The sequence below is a fragment of the Gouania willdenowi genome, chromosome 9 (genome assembly GCF_900634775.1).
Source record: "Gouania willdenowi chromosome 9, fGouWil2.1, whole genome shotgun sequence".
Lineage (NCBI taxonomy): Eukaryota > Metazoa > Chordata > Actinopteri > Blenniiformes > Gobiesocidae > Gouania > Gouania willdenowi.
The window spans coordinates 28,492,234-28,515,836 of NC_041052.1; the positions used below are offsets into that span (position 1 = coordinate 28,492,234).

Genomic DNA, 23,603 nt, shown 5'->3' on the forward strand with positions numbered 1-23,603 from the left:
CAGATAGCCAGAGCTGCGCCAAACAGGCAGCCAGCGTGAAAACAATTCTAAAGCCACAATCTATCTTGAAATAAGGCAATTTGCCACTAAAATATACTAGATGTCCCCCATGTTTTTCATTGCAGGTAAGGGGTGGAGTCAGCAGTTGCATGACCTGATGTCAACTCGTTGAAAAGACTGGGCAGAAGAAACTGTGAGCATGTTACGTTTTAAGAGCCTCATACGTAAAATGCTTACAATATTGCTTGTGGACAAATGTTGCTATTACACATTTAGTTGTGAAACTGGGTTGATATATTTCCACCCCAACCATCATCCCCCCTTCCCCCCAATTAGTGGGAGTATGAATCTAATTCTCAGCCCATCTGGCAGGCGTAATGAAGGTGGGCTTGGCCTGTGGTGCCCTGCTGCCATGGCCCGGTGGAGCTAGAGGTTGGCTGGCAGGTTGGGGCACGATGAGTGGCATGGAGTTGGGGAGCCTGCTGAGAGAGTGTTAATTTCCATTGTGCCCCAGTGTAATTAGGGCCAAGGTCAACCACACTTTGAGGGGACAGTGCATGTATTATTTTGGATTATCATGAAAAAAAAACATTAGACATCAACTTATTAGTTCAAGGCATTCTCTTCATTGATGATTTAGCCTACAACTTTCAAAAGACTACATTTCTGAAGATGATAAAACTGAGTTTTTCTTGTTTTTTTTCTTGTTTCACCATATGATTGGACCTCATGGTTTTGGTCATGTGTGGCAGAAAAAAGACCAATCACACAATTGGGCTTCATCTGAGAAAAGCAGGAAGTGAGGCTAATAAAAACACCAGATTTCCTTGAGTTGTGCTTTAACTCAAGGAGAAACAATAACAGTGATTAATAGTTACTCTCTTCATAAACACACCAGCATCAGCTGGAAGTATAATTGCCCTGCTTCTCCAATAATCTTTTTTCTTACCACCAAGAACCGGTTCCAAATAGTAACCGGTTCTCTGTGTCCAACCCTACTTGTTCCTACCGTCCGGGTCCGGAACCGTTACGAAGATATTTGTATTTCAATTCGTTTTTTTGATTCCTAAATACTTGCACTTGTTTTTTTCCGCAGGTTGCTCTGTTTATTTACGCAGGGTTTGTATATGGTGCGCTCAGAACTCGACTGTAGTCAGTGTGTGTGTGTGTGTGTGTGTGTGTGTATGTGTGTGTGTGTCAGCCTGCCTGCGGAGCCACTGACCATAGGCTGACAGGGGAGAGAGAGAGCTCTGCTACGGGGGTATCATAGACAGCGTCACTTCTACGGTTTAAATGATCAACTTAGGGAGTTACTAAAGGATGAGTTCAGCCAGAATGTAGGCCCCGCTAAATGAAGAAGTGTAGGACAGTCCTCTGCTGCTGCCGTCTCTCTGTAGCAGGGGAGGGGCTGCTGCTGGAATTACAGACAGTGATGGCAGGGGGAGTTGTTGATTTATTTAATTATTTTTTTTGATGCGTGCAGTACATACAACTATTACAACATATACAATTTACATTTATTTTAATCAACAGATTTAAGGATTCAAAAATGTCCAAATTTTCCACTGCTCTTCTGTCTTATACTCCATGTAAAAAGGTTTTATATTAGTCTATTTTCTTTTTAAACTGGTGCAATTTGTGTGGCATTAGAGTCCCATTACATTTATGTATATGATATCTTCCCTACAATATAAACAAGTTAAAAATATAACTTTTTATAGTTTCTTTTTCCACTATATCCAGAACTATCTTTCTCAACAAGAACTGTTGATTAATTTGCCATATGACTGCTCTAAGGTTTGAGTTTGTTTTATTTTGTTTCACATCCACCTGGGCTGCAACTCTTTGCTTTTTAGGTCGAAATTGAGAATTGGAATCAGAATCGTTAAAATCCAAACAATGCCCAACCCTGTATATGAGTAACACGAGTCAATATCTGTGCTCGGATTGAATGAAAATCCTCTGCGTTCTGCAGGCTAATATCTACTGTTGCTGACTATTTTTCTCTGTTTGAGTAACATCACTTGATCATGCCTTTTCTAACATTACACACTACAAAATAAGTAATAAAAGTATGTATGATTCGTGTTGATATCGTATCGGATTGATATCAGTATTGGCCAATACACAAGGCTGCAATATCGGTATCGTATCAAAAGTGTAAAAGTTGTATCGGGACATCTCTAGTTCAGGAAAAACCAACAACAAACCTTTTATTGTCAGCTATAACACAGAAGACCACACATTAGAACTAGTTTTGAAGCAGCAGCTCCACTATAACATACGTTTGTCATGATTGGGTGTTGGTGTGGACCCAAATGCAGGGGAAGAAGGAGGCAGGATGCAGGAATAGCGTTCTCGGAACCAGTCCATGTTTAATTCAAAAATCCAAAATCCAAAATCAAAACTCAAATCCAACTTAGGGGAGTTGGAACAGGGAGCAAGACCAGACACGAGGAAGCAGATAACGACCCTGACATCACACAGACACACAAACAATGATCCAGCAGTCATACTGTGTCCAAACACTCAGCTAAATAGTGGAGGAGGCCTGATTGGGAATGGGCCACACCTGGGTGAAAACACGAGGGAGCTACTCAATCACCCACCAAGCACACAGACATCACTGGGAGGTGGAGCCACAAACAGGAACACCTGAAACAGACAAGACTCAGAATAAAACAAAGACACAGAATAACTAAACTAAACAGAACATGACAGAACCCCCCCTTTAAGGAGCGGGTTCCAAACGCTCAAAACAAAAATCTATCCACCCAAACACCAAACCAGGGTGGGTGGACGGGGGCCCGGAGGAGGGACGAAACCAAGTTAGGCAGCCTCCCATGAGGCGGAGCCGGCGAAGCAGGGGACCAGGAGTCCGGCGGCCTCCCATGAGGCGGAGCCGGCGCAGCAGGGGACCAAGAGTCCGGCGGCCTCCCATGAGGCGGAGCCGGCGCAGCAGGGGACCAAGAGTCCGGCGGCCTCCCATGAGGCGGAGCCGGCGAAGCAGGGGACCAAGAGTCCGGCGGCCTCCCATGAGGCGGAGCCGGCGAAGCAGGGGACCAAGAGTCCGGCGGCCTCCCATGAGGCGGAGCCGGCGAAGCAGGGGACCAAGAGTCCGGCGGCCTCCCATGAGGCGGAGCCGGCGAAGCAGGGGACCAAGAGTCCGGCGGCCTCCCATGAGGCGGAGCCGACGAGGCAGGCGGGGAGACCTCCGGCGGGCCGGGCGAAGAGGGCTCAGACGAGGCAGGCGGGGAGACCTCCGGCGGGCCGGGCGAAGAGGGCTCAGACGAGGCAGGCGGGGAGACCTCCGGCGGGCCGGGCGAAGAGGGCTCAGACGAGGCAGGCGGGGAGACCTCCGGCGGGCCGGGCGAAGAGGGCTCAGACGAGGCAGGCGGGGAGACCTCCGGCGGGCCGGGCTCAGACGGGACAGGCGGGGAGACCTCCGGCGGGCCGGGCTCAGACGGGACAGGCGGGGAGACCTCCGGCGGGCCGGGCTCAGACGGGACAGGCGGGGAGACCTCCGGCGGGCCGGGCTCAGACGGGACAGGCGGGGAGACCTCCGGCGGGCCGGGCTCAGACGGGAAGACCTCCGGCGGGCCGGGCTCAGACGGGAAGACCTCCGGCGGGCCGGGCTCAGACGGGAAGACCTCCGGCGGGCCGGGCTCAGACGGGAAGACCTCCGGCGGGCCGGGCTCAGACGGGAAGACCTCCGGCGGGCCGGGCTCAGACGGGAAGACCTCCGGCGGGCCGGGCTCAGACGGGACAGGTGTGCGGGGAGCCGGCACTGGCGGCGACGTTGGCGGCCTGGTGCGGGGAGCCGGCACTGGCGGCGACGTTGGCGGCCTGGTGCGGGGAGCCGGCACTGGCGGCGACGTTGGCGGCCTGGTGCGGGGAGCCGGCACTGGGCCGCTAGCCTGACAGCTAGGGGACACAGGAACGCTAGCCTGACAGCTAGGGGACACAGGAACGCTAGCCTGGGAGCTAGGAGACACAGGAACGCTAGCCTGGGAGCTAGGAGACACAGGAACGCTAGCCTGGGAGCTAGGAGACACAGGAACGCTAGCCTGGGAGCTGGGAGACACAGGAACGCTAGCCTGGGAGCTGGGAGAAACAGGAACGCTAGCCTGGGAGCTGGGAGAAACAGGAACGCTAGCCTGGGAGCTGGGAGAAACAGGAACGCTAGCCTGGGAGCTAGGAGAAACAGGAACCCTAGCCTGGGAGCTAGGAGAAACAGGAACCCTAGCCTGGGAGCTAGGAGAAACAGGGACGCTAGCCTGAGAGCTACGAGAAACAGGGACGCTAGCCTGAGAGCTATGAGAAACAGGGACGCTAGCCTGAGAGCTACGAGAAACAGGGACGCTAGCCTGAGAGCTAGGAGAAACAGGGACGCTAGCCTGAGAGCTAGGAGAAACAGGGACGCTAGCCTGAGAGCTAGGTGAAACAGGGACGCTAGCCTGAGAGCTAGGTGAAACAGGGACGCTAGCCTGAGAGCTAGGTGAAACAGGGACGCTAGCCTGGGAGCTAGGTAAGACAGGGACGCTAGCCTGGGAGCTAGGAGACTGGCGGGGCTGACCCTTCCTTCTCGACCGACCTTTACCTTGTTGTAGGCTCCGGGGTCCTCCCAAAGCCAGTCGAGTTCCCCTGTAGGGATCCCTAACAGGCTCGTTCTCCCATCCATACCACAGATCTTCCCTGGCCTCCAGTAGGTAGCTCTGCCAGTAGGCAGTCCTTTCAGCCAGGTCCATCTCTGCCAAATCTATCTCCGCTGGATCCACTTGTGGCTGGATCATTCTGTCATGATTGGGTGTTGGTGTGGACCCAAATGCAGGGGAAGAAGGAGGCAGGATGCAGGAATAGCGTTCTCGGAACCAGTCCATGTTTAATTCAAAAATCCAAAATCCAAAATCAAAACTCAAATCCAACTTAGGGGAGTTGGAACAGGGAGCAAGACCAGACACGAGGAAGCAGATAACGACCCTGACATCACACAGACACACAAACAATGATCCAGCAGTCATACTGTGTCCAAACACTCAGCTAAATAGTGGAGGAGGCCTGATTGGCATTGCATTTCAGAAAAGCTTTTAGTTAACTGGATTTTCATGATGCTGCTCCTATGATGTATATGCACCCATGTTTTATTATTCTATTATGACGTTGCACCTGTTGTATTAATTTATCCACTGGCCTGTACAGCACAATGTGATTTTATCTGCAAAAAGTGCTTTATAAATTACTTACTTACTTCTGAGGCTCCTATAAATAAATAGTCTCAGATCTAGTCTGGACGGCCATCTCGGGTTATCATGGGTTATCGCGGTAAATCACGCATTGTGCAAAACGACCCAAATTAACTTAAAGCGGAATTAAGCAAGTTAAGTGTTTACAAGAAAGAGGAAATACTGTATCTAATTCAAAATTAAAGTTGGAAAAAACCAGCCACCTAATTTGGATTTAAGCTTAATTTGGATTTAAATTAGTATTAGGAATTAAGTGTTTACATGGTCAGTTTAAGCTTTAAAGAGGAATTAAAACTCCCATGAAAACGTGGCCATTGTCTGTAGAGCCGAGGCAGCAGCCCTTCCCTCCCGCTACAATGAGACGGCTGCAGCGGGAGGCTTCCTCAATTTATCGGGGCAAAATGAAAATGGTTAACTTCATAAGCCTAAATTCTGAGTGAACTCATCCTTTTGTAACTCCATAAGTTGATAATTTAAACCGAAAAAGCGGCGCTGTTAATGATAAGTGCTGTAAACATACGGCCGGAGAAGAAGTATTCAGCCCTTTCTCTCCCCTGTCACGGGCTCCGCAGATAAGGATAAGGATAATGATGAAGATAAACTTTATTGATCCCCCAATGGGGGAAATTTGGATGCTGCAGTAGTTCCAAAAAATCAGGAAACAGGAAATCTAACAACATCAATAGCAAAAAAGTTTAAAAAACAGCTATTAGCAAATATACATAATTAAATAAAGGAATAAAAAATACAATAGAATTAATTAATTCACACACACACACACACACACACACACACACACACACACACACACACACACACACACACACACACACACACACACACACACACACACACACACACAGCACCACTATGTTCAAGCGACTCATCACGGACGATTGAAGTAACTGCAGTCGCTACAGTCGCGTTGGGTGTGAACGCACCTTAAGCTCAAGTTTATCTCTCCTGCTCTGTTTCACCAGGAGGTGAAATGCAGGTCGGTGTCACATTTAATGCAGGTTGACACCAACAACGTGGAGAAGTCCGCACGGTCGTAAAATCTGAGCTTTGCATTAATTGGCTGCGCGTACTCCGCGGGGAGACCGCCTGAGTATGTTTGAGCCAAAAGAAGGGCTCCTCTTTTATCCATTCTCACGCAAGATGTTTATTACATATCCAGGTTTTGTGAACACTTTGTAAAGTCCAGAGGAGAGATTCCCTCCCCAGTCATTTCATCAGATTATAACTAACTGTGAAAATGCTCCCTTCTCTTTCACAAGGAAATTAAAGTACAACCGTAAAGATAAACTTGTTGTTACTCAAGACCTTTGTTTTCTACATCGGGGGTGCTTAGCACTTTTTTTTCAGCCACACTGGTAGGTGTTTATTAAGTACTGTCGGATAAAACTAAAAAGTAAAAAGAGGTGCAGTGAGAGAGAACAATCTGAATGTGTATTGATCACAAAATCCCAGGAGCATAACTGATGGCTGATGGTGGGAAAGGTGTATTTGTTGATTGATTAGAAGAAAAGTGGCAGAATGTGAGCTTCTTAGTTCATCTTTTTCTATTCAGGTTTAAGAGACACCATTAAATGGACATTCCACACACTGAAAGGGGTTCAACCAGAGCAGACCTATGAAATGATCAAATAGACCAGTAATAACTGCCTTGGGCTGTTTCTGAAAATGGAAAACTATACCATGACCTTTCAAACTGAAACAGGGGTTTAAAGTCAGTTTCTGCTTTTGGTACAAAAATCAAAAGAAACAAAAAAATGAATGCATGAGTATATTCTGTACGAAAGGTTAAAAAGCAAAAACAAACAATGAATTAAACATCATCCGCCATTCTCGGAAGGCTACAATAGTTTTAAAAACCTTAAAATGAATCTTTAATATATGGTAGCCGGTGTGACTGAATGAGATGGAAAAAGCAAGTCCTGTCTTATTTTACGACTCAAAGGGGCAAAGCACTATTGTATTCCCTTGCTCTATTTGAGTTTCAAACAAATGTTCTACAGAAACCATGAAGAAACATTTTGTTTGATGGTAGAATCGGGCCTGCCTCTGGCTTCTACTTCATTTCAGATTTTGTGTAGCATGTGGGAGCTTTTGCAGGGTTAGTGGGAGATCTGTGGGCCCTTTGTCTCATCAATAGAGGTGGTTTCTGTTATGCAGCCTGGAGCAATCTTTTGACATAAAGCTTTTGTTCTGCCTTTATGATGAAGGTTTGGCCACAGGTTAGAGCTACTGGCAGCAAAGTCTTCACACTGCTGTTTGTTTCCCATACAGAAACTGTTGAAGCTCAGGAGATTATCAAGTTATGAATTATGCAAACACTATATAAAACTCATATTATTGAATTATTTTTTCACAAAGCAGCAGTGGCTTCCTCTGAGTTTCTTGTGGTACATTGTTAAACCTACAGTGACAACCTTAAAAAACTATTAGTGGTTGTAATGTATTATGCTGTCTGTGTTCTGACCAGTTTTTAATGAAGTTGAGTTTCAGTAAGGGAAAGATGGGGAAAAAACATCAAACTTGAAGGGACCAGTTAGGACAGTGATCTGAATATAAACTATACTCAAGGTGCATAGCTGAATGAACTTCCTTTGTATTAGAAGTGGGAATCAGTTTGCCACCAAAATTAGTGGATGAAGCAGTGGAGAAACTCCAGGAGTGTTTGGACTGGACTGACTGGGATGTTTTCAGGTCTGCGAACAGTTCTCTGGATGAGTTTACAGACGCTGTGACGTCCTACATCAGCTTCTGTGAGGACAGCTGCATTCCATCAAAGACCAGGGTGAGTTATAACAATGACAAACCCTGGTTCACAGCTAAGCTCAGAGGGCTGAGGGCAGACAAAGAGGTCACTTTCAGGAGTGGAGACAGAGCCAGGTACAGAGAGTCGAAGTACACGTTTGAAAAGGAGGTGAGAAGAGCCAAACGTTTGTACTCAGAGAAGTTACAACATCAGTTCTCTGCAAATGACTCGGCTTCTGTCTGGAGAGGGCTCAGGCAAATTACAAACTACAAGCCCAGAGCCCCTGCTGCTGCTAACGACCTCTGCCTGGCCAACAGTCTGAATGAGTTCTATTGTAGATTTGACAGACAATGGGACAGACCTGACTCCAACCCCCCTCACACCTCTGACCAGCCTCACTCCAACACCTTCACCCCCCACATCAAAGCTACAGTTTCACCCCAGCTGCCTACAGAGGCTCTCTCCCCTATCTTCCCCCCCTCCTCCCCCCCTCCTACAGAGACACCTTTCTCCATCAAAGAGAGAGATGTGAATAGACTTTTCAGGAGACAAAACCCCCGTAAGGCTTGTGGACCGGACTATGTCTCTCCTTCCACCTTAAAGCACTGTGCTGATCAGCTGTCTCCAGTGTTCACAGACATTTTTAACACCTCACTGGAGACATGCACCGTACCAGCCTGTTTTAAGGCCTCCACCATCGTTCCTGTCCCTAAAAGCTGAGGATCACAGGACTTAATGACTACAGACCCATCGCTCTGACATCTGTGGTCATGAAGTCCTTTGAACGCCTCATGCTCTCCCACATCAAGGACATCACCGACCCCCACCTGGACCCCCTGCAGTTTGCCTATAGATCCAACAGGTCAGTAGACGATGCTGTAAACCTGGCTCTCCACTTCATCCTCCAGCACCTGGACTCCCCAGGCTCCTACGCCAGGATCCTGTTTGTGGACTTCAGCTCTGCTTTTAATACAATAATCCCAGCTCTCCTTCAGGACAAGCTTTCCCAGCTGAACGTGCCAGACTCCACCTGCAGGTGGATCACAGACTTCCTGTCTGACAGGAAGCAGCACGTGAAGCTGGGAAAAACCATCTCTGCTCCCCGGACCATCAGCACTGGATCTCCTCAGGGCTGTGTTCTTTCTCCTCTGCTCTTCTCCCTGTACACCAACAGCTGCACCTCCTCTCACCAGTCGGTCAAACTCCTGAAGTTTGCAGACGACACGACCATCATCGGTCTCATCGCTGATGGAGACGAGTCCGACTACAGGTGGGAGACAGACCGGCTGGTGTCCTGGTGCAGCCAGAACAACCTGGAGCTCAATGCTTTAAAGACAGTGGAGATGATAGCAGACTTCAGGAAGAACCCAGCCCCCCTCACCCCCCTCACCCTGGGAGACTCTACAGTGAGCTCTGTAGAGTACTTCTGCTTCCTGGGGACCATCATCACTCAGGACCTCAAGTGGGAGCTGAACATCAGCTCCCTTATCAAAAAAGCTCAGCAGAGGATGTACTTTCTGCGGCAGCTGAAGAAGTTCAGTCTGCCAACAAAGATGATGGTGAACTTCTACAGCTCCATCATCCAGTCCATCCTCTGCTCCTCCATCACCATCTGGTACGCTGCAGCTACGGCCAAGGACAAGGCCAGACTGCAGCGTATCATCCACTCTGCAGAGAAGGTCATCGGCTGCAATCTGCCCTCCCTCCAGGACCTGTACGCCTCCAGGATTTTGAGGCGTGCAGGAAAGATTGTGGCCGACCCCTCCCACCCCGGTCATAAACTGTTTCAATCTCTCCCTTCTGGTAGGAGGTTTCGGTCCATCAGGACCAGAACCTCCAGACACAAAAACAGCTTCTTTCCCTCTGCCACCATCCACAAGAACACACCCCAAGTCACCCACTGAACCCCCCCACCCGATCACCACCTCCACCAGCTTGATACCTGCTGCACTGTATATATATATTTATATTTATCCTATTTACCCTTTATTCTCTATCTATCCTTTATTTATCCCTCATCCTTTATATTTATCATTATTATTATTATTATTGTTGCTGGGTTGTTCTTTGTTGTGTTGTTTTTATTTCTTTTATTTCTTTTTGTTGCTTGTTTTGTGCACCAACCACCAAGTCAAATTCCTTGTACTGTCCTCAAAACTGTACATGGCAAATAAAACATTTCTGATTTCTGATTTCTGATTTTTAACAGAAGGTTAATAGATAACAAAAATACAATGAGCTCAATGCTGTGAGGTATGACAAATGAAAAGACCGCCCAACAAAGAGCAGACAACGGTAATACCATATAGAAAATGGTCAATTTTTTTCTAAGCCATAAAATTCCCATAAGGATGCTTTGACAATATCACACCACTATGGAAGTCTCATCTCACAATCCACAGGAGGCTTTCATTTCCTCCTGCTTGCCTCTAGGGGGGCTGTCACTGTATTAGGCTGTAATTGGAGTTCTAATTTATGATCTGGCCTTGATGCAGGATAATGATATGGAGTATTGTAATTTGCTGATGCAAATTGTATGTTACAATGGGGAGCCATAAAAGCTCCAGCAACATCTCAGAGCCAAACACCCTGAGTGTTCATTACAGCCCTCATTTAAACATCCACATTAGAACTGGAAGCTTTTATAATCGAAAGGAGCATGTAATTGCAGCTTGATTGTGGTATATGTAACAAATGATAAAGTGGAATTACCACTTTGTCTACAGTGTCCGTGAAACTTAATTTGCAGAAAGCTTGCCATAAACAATTCCCCAGAGTATTGTTTGATTGTTACATAGGGCTATTTGTTTAAATGGGGGCAAATGCAAGTTAGGGGACTGCATCTAGGACACACTAAGGGGTGAATTCACTTAAGGTTTAAGGGTATTAAAACAAGTGCAAATGTCACTCCACAAATGTCAGGGAATCAGGACTGCGTGTGTTCAGCACGTCACAATATGTCCACAATCCATTTAGCCCGTTTTCCTCTGATTAATATGTAGGCGGATGACATAAGGGGCGCAGAAAAGTTGGAGAGGGAAATGCAAATAAATGAATGCAGTGGACGCAATGCAATTAATCAAATCTGGAACTGTTTGCGGTGAATGTTTCTGTGCCAAAAATAGTACGACTCAGAGGCAGGTGCAAACTCACACAATTTACGCAGCGATGAAACAAGGTTCACATCTGAGTGTGCGTGACACAGCGCTACTCAGGAGCTCAGACCTGCTGGATGATGTTTTCCATGGACTGATAAGAGCAAAGAGGAACTGACGGAGCAGCCACATTAAATTAGGGGAGGAAAAAATAACATTAGGTTTTAAAGTTTATTAAACAGCATTTTTATGTTTGTTTTGTTTTCAACATTATGGAATGTTTTGCAGCAGACTGAGAAGTCCACCAGCCTACAATTTAACTTCCTCAAATGTTATTTTGTGCTTCTGTGCAAACACTTCTCCACATTGAAGGAGCAGGTGAGGAAACGGCCCCACCACAGGATTTAGGGATGCACCTGGTTTACTACCCTTTATTTCAGATCTTAGTAAATTCACCCCTTAGCACTAGAAGTCCCAGTATTTTCCAGACCCCCTCTCAAGTCCTGGCAATGGCTCAAAAGACCCTCAGCTCAAACTGACACCGACAATCAGCATCCTTTCATTTGTAAATGAAGCAATGCGACCATTGCTGGAGGAATCAGCAGGGGAGGGGGAGATGAAAGACTGACTCCAAACATGGAGGTGGAAACGAATTTTGTTACAAGCCTTTTCACACTCTCGCTATGGTTCAGTACTTCCGCATTTGGTCTCCAAAGTAGGAATGATGAGATAGCTGCTTAATGCTGCACACAAGCTAAACAATCAGGTTTTTCCTGGCTTTTCAACGGTGATCAATCAGCTAAACAGTGCTGTTTCACTTATCGGCCTGTCCATCTTGTGCACTTCCTTCAAATTTGTAAAATAATAGCTTAATAAAAATAATCATGGACCTGGTTAGAGAATGGTGTACCTCGTAAATTTACCTTTTCAAAGTGAGAACTCATACTGTGCTTTTCACACTCGAAAATTTAGCTTTACTATCAATAATAACAATAGATTTTATTTATAAGCACATTTCAAAAACACTTTACAGTTGTTAAAAAAGTAAATAAAATTAAAAAACTATCAACCATAAAAGTAAATAGAGAAAATACAAGAGTAGGAAGCAGAGGAGCTCTAACTATAATACTGCTTCTCACATCGGATATGAGTATCATCAACTGTAATGCAGATTACGGGGTGGGGCGGGTGGCCTGGGGCCCGCCGTCCTCCGGGCTGTGTCGGTGCGTGTGTGGCCGGGGGTGGCCTCTGTGGGGAGGGGGGGCTCTGCTGGTGGCACTTGGTGTGGGTTGGCGGGACCTGGCTGGGGGTGCTTAGGTTCGCCCGCTTGTCGGTTGGTGGGTGACGGGATGGGATGCCATCAGCCGCCCAAGCAGGGCGGCTGATGGCATCCTCTCTTGTCAAGGGGCCGTGTATCGTGGTGCCCCGCGGGCCTGTGTTGGCCCTGGTGCGGGCTCGGGCTTCTCTCCTGTCCGGCCGCTCCCTGTTGCGGCGGGGTGGCCGCTTCGGGATGGCGTGCGGCGGGGGTCGCCCCCTGGCCTGCTGGGGGGTGTGGCTGGTGCCTGGCCACGTCTGGGGGGTGGGGGTGCCGCCATGCCCTGTGGGGCCGGCGTGGTCTGGGGGGTGAGGCGGGGTGGGTCTCCGGCCATGCTGCTCGCCGCGTCTCTGGGGTCCGCTGTGCCGCGTGCCCGTCTGCGCCATCTACCCTCTCCGGTTGCCCGCCATGTGGACGGGCCGGGCTCGCACCAGACAGGCCTCCTAAAATGAACACCTCACTTCACTCCCAGCTGTTCTGGCTCACTCACTTAGTGCACCACACACCCATACCCAACCCTTGGGGGGCTGGATGGTGGGGCTGAGGGTGGAGGGTGCTGCCGCCTGTGCTACTGAGTAGTGGCGTAACACTGCCCTCTCTTTTTATATTCTCCCTTTAATAAAGTGTTTCTTACCCTTCCTTAGGGAGGGCTGGTGATGGTCAAAATAAATTAGAAAAAACTGTAATGCAGATTTCACTTGTTTGTTGCTCAATTGGCTGACTGTGGCACAAAAAGAGGCATACAAACAGAGGAGTTTTGAGAGAATCGTTCATGTATAACAAGCAGAGGACTCGATTGACCATTTCTCACATTGTCATGTAGGGTCACCGCCCAGGTGTGAAATGGTCCAAATTTGCAAGCGTATAGCAAGCCTGTAGCTTGCTCTCAAATTAATTCTTATTTGAGAGCCAGCTATAGGCTATTTCAAAGCTATAGGCTATTTCAGTGAGCGAGAGGAGACCGATAAGTTTGCTGCAATTTTCGATGTGTGGGAATCATTTGTCACCAACTGCATCACATCCTACAACCCTGGTCGACACATCACTATTGATGAACAGCTTTTCCCGTCAAAGACTCGTTGCTGTTTCCTGCAGTACATTGCAACAAAACTTGACAAGTTTGGGGTCAAATTTTGGGTGGCTTGCGACTTGAAATCCAAGTACATCTGCAATATCCTCCCATATCTTGGCAAGGACCCCAGTCGTCCTAGTGGGGAGAGACTGTCAGAGAGTGTAGTGATGAGGCTGATGGAACCATTCATGAACAAGGGCCGAACTGTCACCACCGACAATTTCTTCACATGGCTGTTACTTGCACAACAACTACTTAGCCTGAAAACCACCATCCTTGGCACAGTTAACAAGATTTGCAGGGAAATTCCTCTGTCAACTAGACAGCCGGACCACATTCAATTCACCACTCAGGTATGTTGCAGGCCTTTTTTTCATCAACACCTGTGTGTCATTGTGTGTGCTGTGAAAATAACAATTTATCTTATTTATTAGGTGTTTTCAACCACTGGTGCCACGCTGACAGTGTATGCGCCCAAACGGAAAAAGACCGTCTACGTTTTCGGCAGCATGCACAGCATGGTTGAAACTGAGGATGCCACCAAAAGGAAGCCACACACCATCACCCAATACAACACCACAAAGTGCGGCATAGATGTTATGGACCTAATGGTGTTCTACAACATGATTGACATGGCAGCACTGAATTCATATGTGCTTTATCAAACATGCACCGGGAGGCAGGAGAGACGGATAGACTTCCTGTTGGCGCTTGCAAGAGAGTTGGCTAACTTTCATGTGGGTGCGAAGAAGGCATGCAAGGAGCAAATGCTTCGGCAACAACCTCCCACACCTGGTCCTGGGAAAGGGGCTAAGTGCTAAGTGTCAGGTCAACCAAAATTGTGCCACTGTACGATGCTACAAATACACATGTGGCAAATGTAGAAAGAACATACCATGGCAGTGCCAGGTAGGTTCCGATCAATGCTGAGTGAGGGAGTGTGCTGAAATGACACACACACACACACACACACACACACACACACACACACACACACACACACACACACACACACACACACACACACACACACACACACACACACGCACACACACACACACACACACACACCTAATAATGCATATTTTTTTTTAAATTGTAAATATTTCTTTTATTACTTGTATTTTGTACTATTTTCCTGTATTCCTAAACTATGATAAAAGCAAACAAAAAACCAATCTGAGTAATTCTTTTGTATATTTCTCATGTCACACACTCATCATTAAATCTCAGCAAGAACTGTGGTGCCTTGTTTACATAACAAAAGCGTCTGTTTACAGCTTAGGAGAAGGTGTTAGGTAAAAACCTTCAGATCAAGTGACCCTTCTGTGGGCTCCATAGGTATAAATATAAAATGGGACTTCTAGTGTTTGAGTTATGATAATCAAAACCAGGTTCAGGGGATTCATGGTAATACATATAGTAGAGCCAGTATTTCATTTGGACTCACTCCAGCATGGGTGATAGGGAAGAGCTTCATCTTAGAATACATTACCGGCAATTAGAAGAAAAAAAAAAAGAGTATTGCTCTTTAACATTACTAGGTCCCAAAGTCATCACCATCCATTTTTAAGAGGAGCGAAGCAACACTGGAAAAGCTTCAAATCGGCCTTTAGAGTCATTCCTAGTTACATTACATACATTGCCCTAATGTGGGTTCATATGAAATGGGTAATAGTTCAGTCAGGATCACTTTAGTCAAATAGCTTTATTTAGCATGCATTTAGATTTGGCGGTAAAGGGTCTGTTCTGGGACCTCTCTGCGCTTTCCAGCAGCTATGTGGAAAGCCGAAAGCGAATGAGCTCTCATTCGCTTTTCCATGAACTACATGAAGAGGCATAAGCAGAGAGAGTGGTCAGCAGGACCCCCTGGAACAGAAGCACAGGCGTTTGTATCTTCAATTCAATAAAACTTTATTTAGAGCAAATTACGACAAAGTCATTTTGACGCGCTATCAAGATATAAACATTTTTTGTAAGAAAAATGAAAATCCAACTAATCCATATGAACAGTGGGAAGAAACAACTCACTTTTAACAGGAATAAATCTCCAGCAGAACCAGGTTCAGTGGTGGCAGCCATCTGCTTTGAATGGTTGGGGTTAGTGGGAAAAAGGACAAGAACAGAACAGGATAGAGAAATAGAACATTAGAGTGTCCCGGATTAGTTGAGCCGTGCCATCTGTTCAATTAGACAGAAGATGAGGAGCTGGGCTGGGGTGGGTTGCGAGGACGACGCGTGCAAAAGTAGGTGTGTTTGCGGTGGTTTAAATACAGCGCCTTGACTCACTCTAACCAATGAGAAGCATGGAACATGATCAGTTGGCTGATTAGCTGATTAGGGGATGGATGCTGTCAGTTGTTAACAGCTACTGACAGATGAAGGGGCTGGACGAGCTTGACTTTTGTGCCTGCCTGAACTACCGCAATGGTCAACTTTCTAGGACGTCCAATCATTTACCTCAATTTATTATAGGAATAGTATATGTGAGTAATTTGAGTATATGTGAACTCTGCAGCCTATGAGCAGCCCCTTGAGTCCCAAGAGCAAAACCATGTAGCGAAGACAATCAAGAGTTATTTTACAGTAGAACAACCAAATCTGTCAAAACAAACTTTTTACTGTTCAGTCCTGGAGTTGCAATGTTGTTTGAAACTTAGCAAAAATAATTCCCAGTAGAATAAGCATGAACTGCAATAATGAAAGCAGGCCTCTATCATCAGGGCTCTATGTGCTGATCCACTGGAAATAGATTTTCAACTATACCATTCAGCCAGGGCCCAAAGACCCTCCAGCCGTTAACTGCAGACACATTGATTGATGTGTTGTTGGCCCTGATGTAGTTAACAGCAGTTTTTATTTCTTGCTAGCTCTGCACAGTATTTCCTACCATTGGATGCTTAACTGCTCTGTAACAGCTCCGCTGTGGAACTGCATTGTGCTCTACTATCCATCAATCCCTAACGCCTCCGATTGTGATGTGTAACTGTTGCAGCGAGGACTCGCAAGATTTTGCTAATTCACACGTAATTGTGCATTATAGCGAGTTGTACTCAATACAAAGAGAACCACAAAGCCATAAAAGCAGTTAATTCTGTCATTTGAGAGGAGCAGAAGGAAATCAACTTTGTCCTGCTTTGTAGATCTTTCGGTTTTGTGGAGATTATTGTGAAATATGATCCACTGCCGCCCTGTCCAGGGTGTACCCCGAAAAATAGATGGAAATACAATCCACCTTGAACATGGAGTATATTATTTAAAAAATAATCCAGATGTTTTGTTCTGTGTCTGTGCACTACTTCCTGTCCCACATAAGCTTATCTTCACTGAATTAATGCATTGTTGCTCTGGAATCCAGCAAAAATTGAAGGTCTGCGTATCTGTTGTTGGAGACTCCTGACTGACAGAGTCGCTATGCAGCAATGACAGACCATATACGCGGGCGGTGGAAATTGACACATTGACTAGAATGGAAACGTATCAGCTCCACTGCCTATACACATCCAGTGAAAATTGGGGGTGACAGGCAGAACCCCACGCCAATGCTGGGACAAGAAGAAATTGAGCATCGCGCTAGTTCAGGCAGGCACGGAAGTCAAGCTAGCCCAGCCCCATCATCTGACAGTAGCTGTTAACTGGCATCCATCAACTAATTCAGTTAATCATCCAGCTGACCATGTTTCATGCCTCCCATTAGTTAGTGATTGATTGAGTTAGTCATGACAGCGCTCAAGCATCTAGCACTTTTAATTTTATTCACCCTGCCAATCGTCATGTTGACTTCAGCCATGATGATCATCCATGGCAAGCTGACTGCATCCCACATCCCACAAAAAGGAGAAACTCTCGCCTGGCTAACGAACAGCCAAGCCTCCCAATAATAGAATGGCAGGTGCCCAAGCTCCTGAAAACATTGTTCACTCAGAATATCCTGGTTCCTATTAGTGCTTCTAACTTTTCACTCTCCTCTTGAAGTCCAAATCAGGAGTCTACCCGCAGTCCCTTCCACCACCCCCGTCCACCAGCTCCTTTCCCACACTCTGCAGTTCCCATCTCTTTTTGTCTACCTTTCTTCTCTCCAGCTGCTGCCATATCTCCAAATCTGAGATATCAGATTCAAACAGGTAACGATATTAACCAAGTCAAATTCTTGCTCCATACAGAGACCAGCGATTGGCACATTGTGGATTGTGGAGACATTTCAATAACATTAGAGGATAGTGACCTCCACCTTTGGTCAAATTTACTGTCGCTTTCGGGGTGTTCAGAGATGTTATCTGCAAGGTCTATCCTTCTTGCAGGGCTGAGTTAGCTAGTCTGATTGTAATTACGGGAAAAGAAGAAATAAAACTTTCCACCCCAATCAACGTCTCCATGCTGGGGGAAGCATTACAAAATCATCCTTGTTTGGTCAATTGTTTAATTTCAAGACTGGTCCAAAGGTTGCTGGTTTGTCTTTGATGACAAAAATGTCTTTACAATCAGCACTAAGGGTGCCTGAGACAGTCGATGCTTTACTGGACAAAGAGTTAAAGCAATAATTTATGATGAGCCCTTATGAGAAATCTCCCTTTTCATTTACCACATATTAATTTGGTAGGCATAGCAACCCGCAAATATTCAAAGAAAAAAATGCCTCATTATCAATTCATCCACTCCCCATAACAGCAAAACTCAAAGCATTAATAGTTGAATTCCTTCTGCTCAATTTTCTCTACATTACGCCTCGGTTGATGATGCCATCAGGTTCATTAAAATGGTAGGCCAGGCCGCCAGGCTTGCTTAGGCAGATTTCTCTGATGCCTTTAAAGTTATGCTGCTACATCCCTCTCAATGGCGGTTAATGGGCATCAAATGGAGAGCAAAAATGTAATTTGTAGTCAGGCTTGCGATTCCCAAAAGAGAACTGCTTACTCTGCTTGGCCATCTTGACTTTTCAAGCGTGTCATTCCATAGGGTCACTCATCCAGAGGCAGTGCCATCCGTCCTGGTTTTCCCCCTATTTACTCAGACAGTGCTTGACTAGACTCAAACTTTCAAAACTACATTTACTCTGCAGCATGCTATATGCAATCTGGCCTGGCTAAATGAACATTAACAATGTTACCTTCTCTGTTGCCCTTTTGCCCGTCAACATCCCTGCTATCTGCGGGTTCATAGTACACTGCTTTGAATACTGTCGCATGCAGCCTCCCTCTATCAAAGGACTTTGAGCTGGTATTCAATTCCATCTGTGCTGCCTTGATACCTCAAACAAGAGCCTGTTGGAAACCCCATCCATCCATCTTCTGCTAAACGGCCCAAGGAAGGAAAAATCATACGGTATTGATGCCCGCCTACCTCTCACTCTCCCACTTTAAAAAAAAAAAAAATAATCGCATATCTAAGAAATGGGCGTTTCAGTCCCTTCACAGATCTCTTATTAGAGACAGCCTTCCCCACAGCGTTCCTTGGCTTTTTAAGAGGTGGTGAGTTCCCTTTACACTCAGGATCTTCCAACCCTTTGTATGATCTCTCAATAGCTGATGTCACAACTAATAGTCACCATTTTTATATTTTCCTGAAGCACTCTAAAACCAGTAGGGAAGGTTTATTAATTTTAATTTCTGGAAAAAATTCTGATTTCTGTCCCCTTTTATCCTTTCTGACATGCCAATCTCCAGTCAGCCAACAAGAACCTCTCTTTGCCACGGAGGAGGGGAAGTCCATGTCTTGTGCTCGATATGCTTCTCATCTTCGCGTCCTCTGCCAAGATACAAGCTCCAGCCAGAACGTTTTACCGCCCACTCATTCCGCATTGGAGTTGCAACAACTGCGACTTCCATAGCCCCATTGCCACACTCAAAGCAATGGGCCGCTGGACATCTTCTGCCTAGGAACATTACCTACGTCCTGAGGCCGAAATCAAAAGCTTTGAGCACCCTGTAGCTGCAGCATATACGGTAGTTTAGCACGGACCTAGCAGTGGCTACAAATCACTTGGTTTAATTCAAGTTCAGATTTCCAAGGAGGAAAAATAAGTAATAGATATCTGCTTCCTTGTGAAGGAAATATTCATTTAAAGGAAGCACTTTGAATAAACACTGAAAATGTTTTGATCTTTAGCACAACTTATTATCCAACATTTGATGGAACAGAGTTGATTATATGTTCCATTCATATTGGTCACGACACAATACACAGAGTTTCAGCCAATATGACGTTATCACGATCCTTGGAAAAATCATGAAATTAAAAATTTAAATTGTTGGACAGCACAAGTAAATGATTTTGTACGTGCCACTCATAGATGCATTATGACAAAGGAATAATACAAGGCATTTGATTTATAAATTTCTAGTATAAGTAGAATACAGCAACCCAATTACTGAGTTAACAGTAAAACAATATTCACCACATTATTTGCGCTCCGTCTAGTTTAGTGTATTTGCAGCTGATAGGCAACATAAGATGAAGACATACAGATACGTGGAGGTTTCATTTCTCAATGGAGTATAAAACAAACTGTCAAGCAGTGACGTGCCGTGACCACTAGGGCTGGGTAGGCACGTTGCAAATTGAGAACACCAATGACAATGTTTCTGCTGTCAAGTGTTAATTCAATTCAAATCAATTTTATTTGTATAAAGCAATTTCCAACAGTCATCTCAATGCGCTTATGAAAATATAAAATTCATAATAAGAAAGAAAAAACCCAATAAGATCCACATGAACAAGTGTTTAGCCATCTAACAAAATCAACATCATAAACACCATTAAAGACACATAAACAATTATTTAATATACCCTCCATACTCTACCAACAAGATATATCTCATGACACGACAGCACATCAGTTGTTTGTGTTGGAAACACAGAAACACAGAGAAAATGACAACTTAGAACAGCCTCAGTGAGGAGCATCCACAAAGTCAATCCTTCCTTTTGTACCATTCACTGTGAAAAGTATGAAACATGTTCTGACCTTACCTTTGCTGAAGGTCTGGTAACTCAGGTGTTGGTCTCCATCTTTCAAAAGCTGTCGTTTTTCCTCAAAACAAAGTTTCTCTATCATCTCTAGTGCTGTCACCCACCCACTAGTTAAAGAACGTAGCAGCAGCAGTCACGTGTCATCTATTCACTAATGTGCTGTGAACTTACGTATAGCATTTAGCATAGCGCAGTTACGTGCAAAGGCAGCTCTCTACGCTGCCTTTACGCGTAAATTGATGTCACATTGGGGACCTGACTGCGCATGCGCAAACACGTAAAATCACGCAATGAGAACGGAGGCAGAAGAGCGACGTGCCTTTGGGAGGGGGCGTGGCCTCCCTCTGCCTTACAGCGGAGAAAAAAAAAAAAAAAGACTGCAGCTGTTCCGGGAAACAGCACTGTTTAGTCATTTGGGCTATGAAAAAAAAAATTATAATTAAATAATCAAAATATCAATTCACCCTTGGGTAGGCACTGCCTACCTTGCCTACCCTGACGGCACGTCACTGCTGTCAAGAGACATTTGCTCCTCAGACCGTAGTGGTATGTGACAGCCAGCTTCCTTCCACACACTTTTTAAATCATTGTACAAAAGCAACAAGGTAGAGGGTAAGCAAAGCCAGAGGCCAACCATCAAATAGCTTGCCAGGGCTGTGTGCAGAATGTGGCACTGAAAACAACGTTTCTGTTCATTTCAGAGTTGGATTTGGAGGTTTATCTGTAGCTCAGCTCGTCTTCATCTCAGAACAAATCCTGTAAGATTCATTCATTCTATGCAAACGTCAACATGTACAATATTATTTGTTGTAGAGTTTAGATCGGGGCCGTGAGCTGGGTTTAGACCGTCGTGAGACATGTTAGTTTTACCGTACTGGTGATGTGTTGTTGCAATAGTAATCCTACTCTCCAACATCGGCGAGCAGGAAACACTACCACTTCATACCAGTGGTAGTGCTGTATGCTGTCCAATCACAGCAACAATCTGACTCAGAGCGTGTATACGCCTGCATGCGTAAGCGCCTAATATTTTTTTCCAAGTGTTTACATGTCAAGTAAATGGTGATCGATAGTGAAGCGCACCTGATTGCTATAGCTTCACTCACGCCACACCTGCGTCTACGCGTGACTGATATATTTATGTTTGTTAGATGCACATCCAGGTGTGGCAGATGACTGCAGTAAACGTAGATTTCACAGAAACTCGGGATATCAGCTTTAAGGGAACCATAGCACACATAGAGTGACTATCTTTTCTTGGTTTATCTAGAACCAGAAATGTACAATACACTGAAATGCGGTATTCTGATTAATTATGTTTGTATTTGTATCATACAAAACATATTAAATGATCGTCTATTGAAATCAATGCCATGGTCATTACTATTTGTTCTTTTTCTGTTCAATGGATACTATTTGGTGTAAGCAGTGCTCTCTAATTCTTTTCCTTGAAATGTTGAAAAAGCCAGACAGAGAACAAAAATCCTAGATTCTGTTCCTTTTCTTGTTCTGTCTGTCAGCGCCCAGCAGGAATACCAATCATAAAATACCTTCCTCCACTTTTTTCTGCTTTTATTCCTCTGTCTAGATTGGCAATTTTCCCCCAGTCTCTGGAGGGGACTTTTCTGCAAGAGCAATTTCATCCAAAGTTCCACCTCCAATCTAAAACAACCTCCCCCGCATCTTTACCACCACAGCTTTATATTTTGCACCCTGGTATCTCTCATCCATTCTCGAACACCCGCTGTAGAGATCAGCCCTCATCAATGCTTGTGTTCCCTTCTTATTTGCAGGACAGCCCCTGTGGTGACGATTAGGGAGGAGTCATGCCGTGAACCGGAAAGCATGCTCTGTGGGAATCAAAAGGCTATTCCCACTCTGCTCAATCTTTCTAGCATGACGAGAAAAGAGGCCCAAAGGAGATCAGATCAAGAACTGCACAGAAGGCAAAATTTAGCAGATACAGCATAAAATGGGGCAATCGCATGTTAAAGGGAAAGTGTTGTTTTCTATTGGTCTATACTTTTTTAATGTGCTGGATGTGTGCATAGTTGGAATTAGCCTTGCTATGTAGTTCATTCAATTTAAAACATTCTGAATACGATAGAGTCTTATTTAAATGATAAAGAGGAACAATCCATTGGATTTAGTGTTGGAAAAAGAAAAAAAACAAGACATGGCTCTCATTGGATTTTTACAGCGCTTAAAACTTCAAAAGGAAATAAGAACGTGCCCCATGGAGGGAGTGTGGGGGATGGAGGAAAATAAGATTGTTTATGAGTGTGTGGTGGTTATGGTGGTATAAGGTTGGGGCGGATGCTAGCGGCAAATAAGGGTTAACAAAACAGCCTCTTGGAAGCATAATGTTGCTAAATCCACCCCCTAATCCTCTCTGCATTTCCAACCACTCTCCTTAAAAATAAAAAAAGAAGAAAAAAAAAAACCATGGTGATAAGAGGCGAGGGTAAAGAGTGTCTTTTGCTAACCTTTTGTCTTGAGTGAGGAAAAAGCTGCTATTTTCCAACCTTCAGCTGTTGCAAGTTGGCAAGGAGACAGGATGAACACAGCTTGATGGATCAAAAGAAAAAAAGCAGTACTGTATGTAATTATGAATTTTTCATATAGTGGATCAGGTAGAACAAATATGTGGCCAAGGGGTGTTTTGAGTTACCTACAGATTCTAAAAGTGTGGATTTTAAGATTTCTCATGGTGTCACTCACACACACAGTTATCAAATATATTTGAAGAGGTTATGGCCATTTTAAGGTTGTCACTCTCTCAGGCCACATTTACACAACGTTTTCAAATGAAAATGCAAAAGTGTTCCTGCATTTTGGAGTTTTGGTGCCTGAAAATCAAACATTTTGGAAACGGGTTCTAGAGTAGAAGATTTTGAAAGTGATTCTCTCTCTGTCTCTGTAAACAGTGAACCAGCGCTTTCTGTGCCAAGGGCATGTGACACAGAAAATGTGTGCCTCACAAAGTGTGAATTTACTTTACCATTACTTGGATCAGCCAATATGTAATTTGTGCCTGCACCAGATTCTAACGATATTCACAGTGCTACACTACTTAGAACTATGAATGTTTCCCAAACCCTGGGTCGGGCTTAATTTCTATTTCTTTTTAACATGGGTTCTGGTTGGG

At 45.2% G+C, this 23,603-nt stretch overlaps 1 protein-coding gene across 6 annotated transcripts in view; it reads right to left on the reverse strand.

The window, feature by feature from the left end:
• fbrsl1 (fibrosin-like 1) overlaps positions 1 to 23,603 on the reverse strand; it is a 408,768-nt gene that overhangs the window by 249,918 nt on the left and 135,247 nt on the right. The window lies entirely within an intron of this gene.